The sequence below is a fragment of the Rhea pennata genome, unplaced genomic scaffold (genome assembly GCF_028389875.1).
Source record: "Rhea pennata isolate bPtePen1 unplaced genomic scaffold, bPtePen1.pri scaffold_26, whole genome shotgun sequence".
NCBI classification, from domain to species: Eukaryota; Metazoa; Chordata; class Aves; order Rheiformes; family Rheidae; genus Rhea; species Rhea pennata.
The window spans coordinates 2,945,405-2,954,896 of record NW_026907677.1 but is presented as its reverse complement, the minus strand read 5'-3'; the positions used below and the strand labels follow the sequence as shown (position 1 = coordinate 2,954,896).

At 53.3% G+C, this 9,492-nt stretch overlaps 1 non-coding gene across 1 annotated transcript; it reads right to left on the bottom strand.

Moving 5' to 3' along the window:
- Positions 1–1,405: 1,405 nt before the first annotated feature.
- Positions 1,406–1,477, bottom strand: TRNAA-UGC (transfer RNA alanine (anticodon UGC)). The gene has a single exon. It is a non-coding gene; the product is annotated as a tRNA-Ala (tRNA).
- Positions 1,478–9,492: the final 8,015 nt, after the last annotated feature.

Here is a 9,492-nt window from a genome sequence, read left to right as displayed (position 1 = left end):
CAGGACCTCCTCTAGTACAGTGCCAATCATCTGCCCCACTTGCCCCCCACTCTCTGGGTCCTCCTAAAACATCTATTGATCTTGCAAAATGAAAGCAAGGAAGAGAAAGGGCCAGGAGGGGTGGACTGAGAGGAGAAGGGGCCGCAAAGACCTGGACCAAACCCTGCTGGTACTGCACTAGCCAGGGACCCAAAGAGGGTCGCAGGCATCTATGGCTGCCCCACTCCATCATTACATCTGCCCTACCAGAACTTATGGTTCTGGTAGGTTGTCCAGGACCAGACTCAGGGGTGGGGGGCACTGAGGCAATCAGAAAATCGCAGAATCAGAGAATGTTAGGGGAGACTCCACAACCTCTCTGGGCAGCTTCTTCCAGTGCTTGGTCACTGAAGAAAGAAGTTTTCCCTCACACACACGTGGAACTTCCTGTGTTTCAGCTGGTGCGCACCGCCTCTTGTCCTGCTGCTTGGCACCACTGAAAAGAGTGTGACCCTCATCCTCTTGACACCCTCCCTTTGGGTACTTGTACACATTGATAAGATCCCCTCTCAATCGTCCCTTCTACAGGCTGCCACTGCCCTTCTTGGCCACAAGAGCACATTGCTGGCTCATGGTCAACTTAGTGTCCACCAGCACTCCCAGGTCCTTCTCCGCAGAGCTGCTCTCCAGCAGCTCAGCCTCCAGCTTGCACTGGTGCATGGGGTTATACCTCCCCATGTGCAGGACCATGCACTTGCCCTTGTTGAACTTCATGAGGTTCCACTCCTCCCAGCTCTCCAGCCTCTCCAGGTCTCTCAAATGGCAGCACAGTCTTCCGATGTATCAGCTGCTCTTCCCAGTTTATTATCGTCAGCACACTTGCTGAGGAGGCACTCTCTACCTTCGTCCAGGTCACTGGCGACTAAGTTGAAGAAGAGTGGCCCCAGTACGGAGCCCTGGGGGGACATCACTGGCCTCCAACTAGACTCTGCACTGCTGATGACAACCCCCTGAGCTCTGCCATTCAGTCACTTCTCAAGCCACCTCACTGACCACTCATCTAGCCCACACTTCTTGCCTATGAGGATGCTATGGGAGACAGTGTTGAAAGGCTGGCTGAAGTAAAGGGAGACAACCTCCACTGCTCTCCCCCTATCTCCCCAGTCACTCGTTCCTTCATGGAAGGCTAGGGGTGGATGAACAGTGAGTCCAGAGCTTATGGGTGAGGATGACTAGGCAGGCTAACATGGCAGACACTGCTGTAGGTGTTTACAACAGGCCACCAGATCAGGAAGAGGAAGTTGATGAGGCCTTTGATGGACAGCAGGAAGCAGCCTCCCAATCAGAGACCCAGGCTCACCCAGGGGACTTCCACCACCCTTATATCTGCTGGGAAGACAACACAGCGAGGCACAAAAGCCCTCCCTGGAGATGCTGGGGACTGAACCCAGGACCTCCTGCATGCAAAGCAGGCGCTCTTCCACTGAGCTACATCCCCTTACACATGGCATACGTAGATGGGGGGTGTGCTCTGGGGTGCCCTCTCCTCCCATGCCATGTCCCTGACAAGCACAGCCCCCTTGTGCCCTGCTGCCCTCAGACCCTCCCCAGAAAACTCCATTCAGACCCTCCTGCCTGGCCGTGGGGGAAGCTGGCCTTGCCTCTGCCCTGGGACTGCTCCTGCACAGCCCCACAGAGCGCTGCCGATTCAGCATCTCTGCAGCTAATTGGTTCAGGGGGAGACTGTTGCTGCAGGTGCTGCTGCCAGGCTCTAGCCCTGCCAGGGGAGGCTCGATGGAGAGGGGCAAGCCCCTTCCCTGAGTCACCTCTGCCAGCGCAGGCAGCACTCCTGTGTGCGTCACCTGTGTCCCCAAGGACAGCAGCAGGAGGGAGTGGTATGAGGGAAATGCCCTCCCCAGTGGTATGTGCCCACAGCTCTGATTGCCCCCAGGGTGTGGGGTGGAGGGAGCAGGGGAGCAGGCAGAGCTGGTGCTGGGCAGGGAGCTGCCCAGAGCCCCTCAGCCAGGCTCCAGGCCTCCCCCTGCACCACGCTGCCCACCAGCACCCGGCCATGGGCAAAGGGCAGCGTCCCAATGCCTGGGGCTGGGTACGAGGTTGCGCTCAGGGACATTCCCATTCTTGCAGCACCAGGACAGTGCTGACACTGGAGCCCCTGGCACAGCCCCAGGTGGGGGGTTTCTGTGGGCCAACCGGCAGTGCATTTGGCTGTTAACTGAAAGGTTGTTGGTGGAACCCACCCAGGGACAGTGGAACAGGGAATGGAGCCTGGGGTTGCTGATTTGATTCCCAATGGAATTACAGTATAATGTCCTTGTAATACCTCTTGTAATACCTCTGCAGGAAAGCAAAATTGGACCCCCACGGGAACACTGGCACTCTTTTGGAATGATGCTGTGGAAACCCTCCAAGAGCTAACAAGACTCAAGGACAAGGGAGAGAGGATCTTGGCAAACAGTATTGCAAAGGACAACCGGCTCCAGCCAAATAACTGTGAGGAAACCACAACACTTTGAAGAACGTGAGGAACAGAGAGGACAAAAACAGCAGAATAACCCAGAGGAACCTACAAGTTCATTAGGGCTTATTAACCTATTAAAGTGCACCCCTCAAAATGAATAATGAGATGGTAATGACATGATAATGATGTTACCACCTTCTTCTCCACTTCCTATGCTAATTAACACAGATGTTAAAGCACAAGCACAGAGCAAGTATGTGATGTGATAAAACTGTAACCAACAGAAAAACCTGTATAAAGTACTTCCTGAAAAGTGTTTATAGATAAAGAATGAGAAAGGGAGAAGGTGTGCTAGCTTTGTGGATCTACCACCTAGCACCCATCCCTGTGCAGAAATGAACAAGTAGTTCGATCCTGCGCGTCTATTGGTTAGTTGCACACCCGGTAAAAGAACCCAGTTTGGGGAAAACACTGATACAGCCCCAAAGAAACCACCATGGCTATGGGTCAGCATGCCCTGTCCATGCTCCTTTTCCCATGGAACAGTCTGGATCGCTTCCATCCCCTACCTCCTCCAAATCTGCTGCATTTTCCCATGCAGTAGGTGTGCTCTGACACTTTGTCTCTATGTACGATCTGGTCGACACAGTTTTCAGTTTAAAGCCTGTTTGCATGTGTTCATACATGTCTGTCTGCATGGATACATAGTTATTAGTTACATGGCAGCCTATTCCACCCAGGTCTGTATTCTCTTCCAAACTTCCTTTTCACCAGCACCCGGCAAGCCCAGAGGACAGCACCAGCTATCAATTAGGATCCACATGGCCAGGTATGCTGGGAGGCTGCTGGAGCACATGCACCAGGTTTTTGGCTTGCACATTCAGATGGGTGCGGACATATATTATTCAGTTTCATTTCATTTGCCCTTTCCAGGTTCGTTTGCACTTCTGTGCCCTTCAAGCACCCGACTGCTGTGCTTTCCCCAACAAACTGGATACTAGTATCACAAGGACACAACACCTGAATCTCTGAAGAGCTGCTTCTGTAGAACTGAAAACATTTATGGCTGCTGAGTCAAGACACTCACTTGGAGGCAGCCTTCCCCCACCTCCTGCACACACCGACTTAGTAGACAGATGTGTATCTTTGCCTAGAGGAATAAATCCAGTAATTTCAACAGAGTTTTTTATAGCCTGAGCCCCTCAGCTCCATGTGTCAACAGCCCCCAACCTGCCACCATGACAAGAGGAAAAAAAAAAAAAAAAAAAAAAAAAAAAAGGAAAGAAAAAGAGCTCCAGTGCTGTGCTTCAGGAGCTGGGCTAGCTTTTCGCCACACCCATTTCCTCTCCCTGAGCCCTGAATCTTGGTGCTGCACTCCAGAGGCAGACTCTAGCACCTTAACTGCCTTTTGCCATCCTGATCCTGGCACACCAGAAGGAAATGAAGCCCTTGAGCTGGAAGGCTCAGAGAATTGATGTAATTTCATGAATTACAGGCTTTCAAGGCCACCGTCATAGCTCAGCTCTGCACCTTTGCAAGTGCATGTGCAGAAGCTCATGAGCCCTATGCGTCGGGCAGCCAAGGCAGCCTGTGCCTCTGGTGGGAGCAAGCTGGGGTCCTTGCTGCTGGGGTGGGTGGAAGGGAAAGGAGCTGAAAGCCTGCACAAGAGCCCGAGACTCCAAAGCTGATGGAGAGAGCAGCAGGCCTGCAAGGGAGCTCAGAAAGTGCCTTCCCCAACTCCCTGCCCAACCACAGCACCAGCAGCAAGGGGGTCTGTTCTCCACTGCCCCAGGCACCTGCCAAGATGCAGATGCCCCACGACACTGCCCCACTGCCAGGAAACATCTCTGGAGCAGAACTGAATGCACAGGGCTGCGGTGGGGCTGTGGGTTAACACTCTCCTGAGGACACGTCACCTTCAGACCCTCGACTGGCTCTGCGGAGGTGTCTTGAGGGGCTCAAGTGCCCTCCAGCAGGGCACAGCTCTCCCACAGCTGCTTTGCTGCAATACCCGAGAGCCTGGCTCTGGCCATGGTCGTCAGGAGGCTCTGCACATCCTGCTCCTCATGGTGCCCACAGCCAGGCTGGGCTCAGAGTGCAGCTGGGGACCTGCCCAGGGAAAGCGGGGCTGTCAGCAGGGGCACCAGGGCGCTGGCTGCCTCCTGCCTCCAGCCTGGAGCCCCCACAAGCCCTGCTGCACCCGCGGTGTCTCCTCATAGCTGGGACGGTGCTAAGAAATGGTGACTGCAGCTGGCATCGAGCTGCGGAGCTGCCAGGAGAAGGGGCGCAAGAGCCGGGGGCTCCCAGGAGCTGGAGGTGGCCCAGGCTGGGCTGGGCCTTCCCCAGCCGCTGCTGCCACACAGCCGGGCCGTGGCGGCTCTGGCTGCCCCCGTGCGCACGGCCGCTCGCTCTGCCCATCCCGCAGCCCTCGGCCCGGCGCGGCAGCTCCCGGCGCTGCGGCTAAAGGCTCCGGGCGGCCCCGGGCCGGGAGACGCTGCCCCGCGGCAGCAGCCGCCTCTCGCCCCCTCCCCGCCCGCAGGGCCCGGGCAGCCCCGCCCCCGCCCCGCCCCTCACCGCCCTCCTCTGGGCCACTGCGCATGCTCTGCCCTGCCCGGCCCCGCCCCTCCCTCTCTGCCACGCCCCTCCCCTCCCCTCGGGGCCCCTCCCCTCGGGGCCCCTCCCCGCCCCTCCCCACCCGGCCCTTCACAGCGCACGCGCACTGCTGCCTCCCTCCTGCCCCTCCCTGGTGTCCCGCCCCAGGAGGCCACGTCCAATGGGAGCCAATGGGGGAGCGTGGGGTGGGAGAGTCCTTGGTGTGAGGGGCGTCACTTCCGGGTGTGGGGGCGGGGCCTGTGTGGGCATGGCTGCTGGTGCTGGTGTGTGGGGAAATGCTGCTGCCCCAGGGCCCTGGGAGAGTCTGCGGGAGGGGAGGGGATGGGAGGGGAGAGAGAGAAACCTCTGCACTGTGCTGGGGGCAGCTGCTGCCTGTGAGCATCCCGGGGACACAGGGGGGGTTTTCAGCGCATGCTGCGGCCTGGCAGGTGCTGAGAAGCCCTGAGGTGTGAGAGCTGCAGCACTAGTGACCCCCCAGGAATCAAGGGAGGAGGGAGAGGAACAGGGCAGCTGCTTCCTGTGCTGCTTCTGCCCCGGGATGTTCTCCCCTGGTGGAAAGCTGACACACCCTGGGTGTGGGTGGGGAAGCTGGTGGGGAAAGTAGATAGGCAGGAGCTGCTGCTGTAGAGCGCTGGGGCAGTGCAGCAGGTTTTGTGATTAGCGTGTGAAATTTTGATTTCTTTTCAGCTTTAGATTACAAACCTTAGCAGTCTGTCCTCTGCAGTAATGAGGAAAGAAGAGGGCTGTGAAAAGAGCAGGGCCTGAGCCCTGAGGTAGGTATATGTAGAGCTCCAGTGCTTTTTTGGTAGCTTCCTCTCTTCTTACAGTTGCTTGGGAGGAAAGTAAAAGGATGGCCACAAACAGGCACTGTCCTTGCTTTTAAAGCCGGAGTAGAAGGTGTGCATTGCTGTGGGAGGCAGAGGTATCTAAGCAGAGATACATTTTTTTCTTGCTTCTGTGTTGCAGCCATTCGTGTTCCCTGGCTGTGGCTGCTTTAGCAAATCCAAGCTATCTCCATTCATTCTTGAATCTGAAGAGAAAATGGCTTTTCCTGTATGGTCAGTCGACTTCTGGCCCCCAGAATGTTTGATAAGGACAGGACAAGGGTCTCCTGGATGGTGAGTGCTCTCCTGAAGCTGGAGAAAGAGGTGCTTCTGTGCAAGAGCGGGTATTACTACTGCAGCCAGGTATTTAAGCTGTTGTCATCCCTGAATGTCACCTTGAGAAAGTTGTAGTGTTCTTTCTGTCTGCTGGCAGGCAGATGCTGGCCAGCTGTGACTGAAGAGAGCTTGGCAGAAACCTGTGTCTTGTCAAAGGTTAGCCTGGAGGTCACACACATGTTCTGCCTGCTTGAGTTTTACTTTTGAAATAGACCCTGCTGAATGAGAATGTATTTTTATAAGCATAGATTTATGTTTACCACCTATCCCCCAATGATTTCTGTTTGGCTTGAGTAGCCTGTTGACAGCAGATATATGAAAGCTGCAGCTAAGGATCTCAGTTCTGTTGTAGGAAGTTTTTGTGCACCTGACACAAAAGAGAGATGGTCCTGTAGTGATGGTACCAGCAGGGTTTGGGAGCAAAAGTGTTGAAGAGAAGTGCTTTTGTTGAAGAAGGTTTGAAGAATCCATACAGTGTTGCCTAGTCTTTTGGCAAGCAAGCAGAAGAAACCTTGGCAACAGCTTTCAGGCTCTGTTCCTGAAGCAGAACTACTTGCAAGCCTCCATCTTTGTATCTGCTTCCAAATGCTTCAGCTGAGCATTGCCTTCCTCACTGCCAGGTGAGAAATGTGCAGCTGAGACTTACTGAAAGACCTGGCTCCTGAGGCCTCCTTTGGCAGGATGTTAAGTGGGTGCCTGTGAGTTGCTTCTCTTTTTCTGGATGTTACAGAAGGTAGAGATTTGCATGTTTCCTCCCGACCTGAGCTGGCTTAGTAATGTTTAGGGTGTTGCTTTCCTTGAGGAAGGAGGCAAGCTTTACATCTAGGCTGGGGTGGTCTGTTGTTAGTAACAGCAGAAACCTTGGGTGCTCGATGGGGCCTCTACTGGGTGGCCTGTGAGAGAGAGGCTGAAGTTGGTGTGGAGGGAGAAGTAGCTGTGTGTGAGCAGTGTGTTGCCTGGGGGAGGTGTGGGGTGTTGCTGACATGCTGCAGTGGTGGCAGTAGCTGCTGCTGGAGAGACCTTCCCGTGTTTGGAGATGATCCATGAGGTGCGTGAAGGGAGGAACTTAGGGACTGGAAATATAACGTTGGAGTGCAGGGCACTGGGTCTCTGAGAGGCTTCCCTGATGCTGCCAAACCCTGTTTTGCCTGTTTTCTCCTCAGCGTGGTGGCATGTATTTCTGACCCTGGCCAGACTTTGGGAAAGAAGTAAAGATCAGGAGTTGCACATTATTCAGTTAGATGATATGCCTTAGTGTTCTTAGGTGGCATGTGCCTTGGAAACTCTGGTTCCACTGCTGAACCATGATTACTGCAACTGTGTGGACTTTCATCCCTTCTTGTCTCTTTGTGACTGTGTGTGTGTGGCCAGGGGCCTGCGGAGGTGTCGTGGGGGCTAGCCCTAGGCATGATACTGTCTGTGGTGAGTGAGTATGGGAGGACCCGCTATTTCCAGTGCCAGCAGGATGGATTGAAAATCAGTCGAGTGACCTGGACTGCACTGTTTTCTGGTTGTGTGCCTCTCCTCATGAGCAGCAGCAAGAGCATTTCACCTGAAAGTGTTCAAATCCCTTGGTCAGAAGTCTAAATCAGCCAGTGCATTTGTGGTACAATAGCTTCTGTTGGAAGCTATGGATTAGCACAAGCTCTGTCTGAGAAAAGGGAGGGGAAAGAAAAAAATGGGAGAGAAAAATCCCTTCTGGCTATTTATTGGCAGAAGTGGCTTTGTCAGGATTTTGTGAAAGGGAGGATGCATGTTAAAGTGCATGAGAGAGGCCTGAGAGTGGTAGTGAAATTTCTAGGTGTAGACTGACTCATGTTGTCATAGTGGTGACCTCTGCAGTGTCTGGCTGTTTGCAGTGCTGGTGGATGATAAATTCCTTGTGCCCCCTTAGGAGCCCTTTGCTGCAATCAGTGTAGAGTTTAGAGAAGTCTCTTCGATAATCCCTTTGTAACTGTTTGGTGGGTGGGTGTATTTTGTTGTTGTTGTTTCTTTGATGATGGCGGAGCTTCTTTGTGAAAGTAAGGGTATTTGTAGGAGCTCCTTAGGTGTTAAAAAAAAAATCAAAGAAGCCAAGAAGCAGGTAATCCTCTCCCTGCAGCCTAGCCCAAAGTAATAATTTCCTAGTTGCTTAATTTGCTAGTTTGCTGGTTCATTACACCAAATCACAGAATGAATAAGGTTGGAAGGGACCTCTGGAGATTATGTAGTCCAACCTCCCTGCTCCAGCAGGGTCACCTAGAGCATGTTATCCAGGGTTGCATCCAGGTGGGCTTTGAATCTCTCCAGAGAAGGAGACTGCACAACCTCCCTGGGTAACCTGTGCCAGTGCTCTGTCACTCTCACAGGAAAGAAATTCCTCCTCATATTCAGGCGCAACTTCCTGTGGTTCAGTTTTTACCTGCTGCATGGCACTACTGAGCAGAGTTTGTCCCCGTCCCTTTGACACCCTCCCTTCAGATACTTGTACACATTGATAAGATCCCCCCTCAGTCTTCTCCTCCCCAGGCTAAACAGGCCCAGCTCTTGCAGCCATTCCTCATAAGGCAGATGCTGCAGTCCTGTGATCATCTTTGTAGCCTTCCGCTGGACTCTCTCCAGTAGCTCCTTGTCTCTCTTGTATTGGGAGCCCAGAACTGGATGCAGTACTCAAGATGAGTACGGATACAGAAATAGCTCATTTCTGTCTTTCTCTGCTTCTCTCAGGCATTACAGACCAGCAGCAAATGTGTGTGACCAGGACAAACCAGTGAAACAAGATAGTGCGGAGGTAACCTTGTGTTTATCAGTTCATTTTTAGGGAATGATGATTGTGTATACTCAGCCATAAATGTTTGCACTCTTCCTTGTATGTTGTAGAGTGAAGAAATGCTCTGCTGCCAGTAGTTTTTCAATAGGGGAAAGGGGAGCATTCTTCAGCAAGCGACACTTTCCCAGAGGTGGCCTGCTGCTGCTTGTTTTGTTTCTGTGCCGTTCTGAGCACTCTGTACTCTGCTGTTTCAATTCTTTCCCTCTTACCTGTTGGGTTATCCTTCAAAGCCCGCAGTGCACAGGCTCAGTTGACTGACTGTACAAGCCTGCAACACGTGTTTTGTCTTCTCTGACTTTTGTTGTGAGGTACATGTCTTGGACTTTGATCTCTGATGAGGATGACATCCAAACTAGAAACTTACCCCTGGAAGTGAGAAACAGGGATCTCAGTCTCAGCTTAATACCAATGTAGGGAGGCTTTGCAGAGCTTTCTTAACGTTCTTAAAGTCA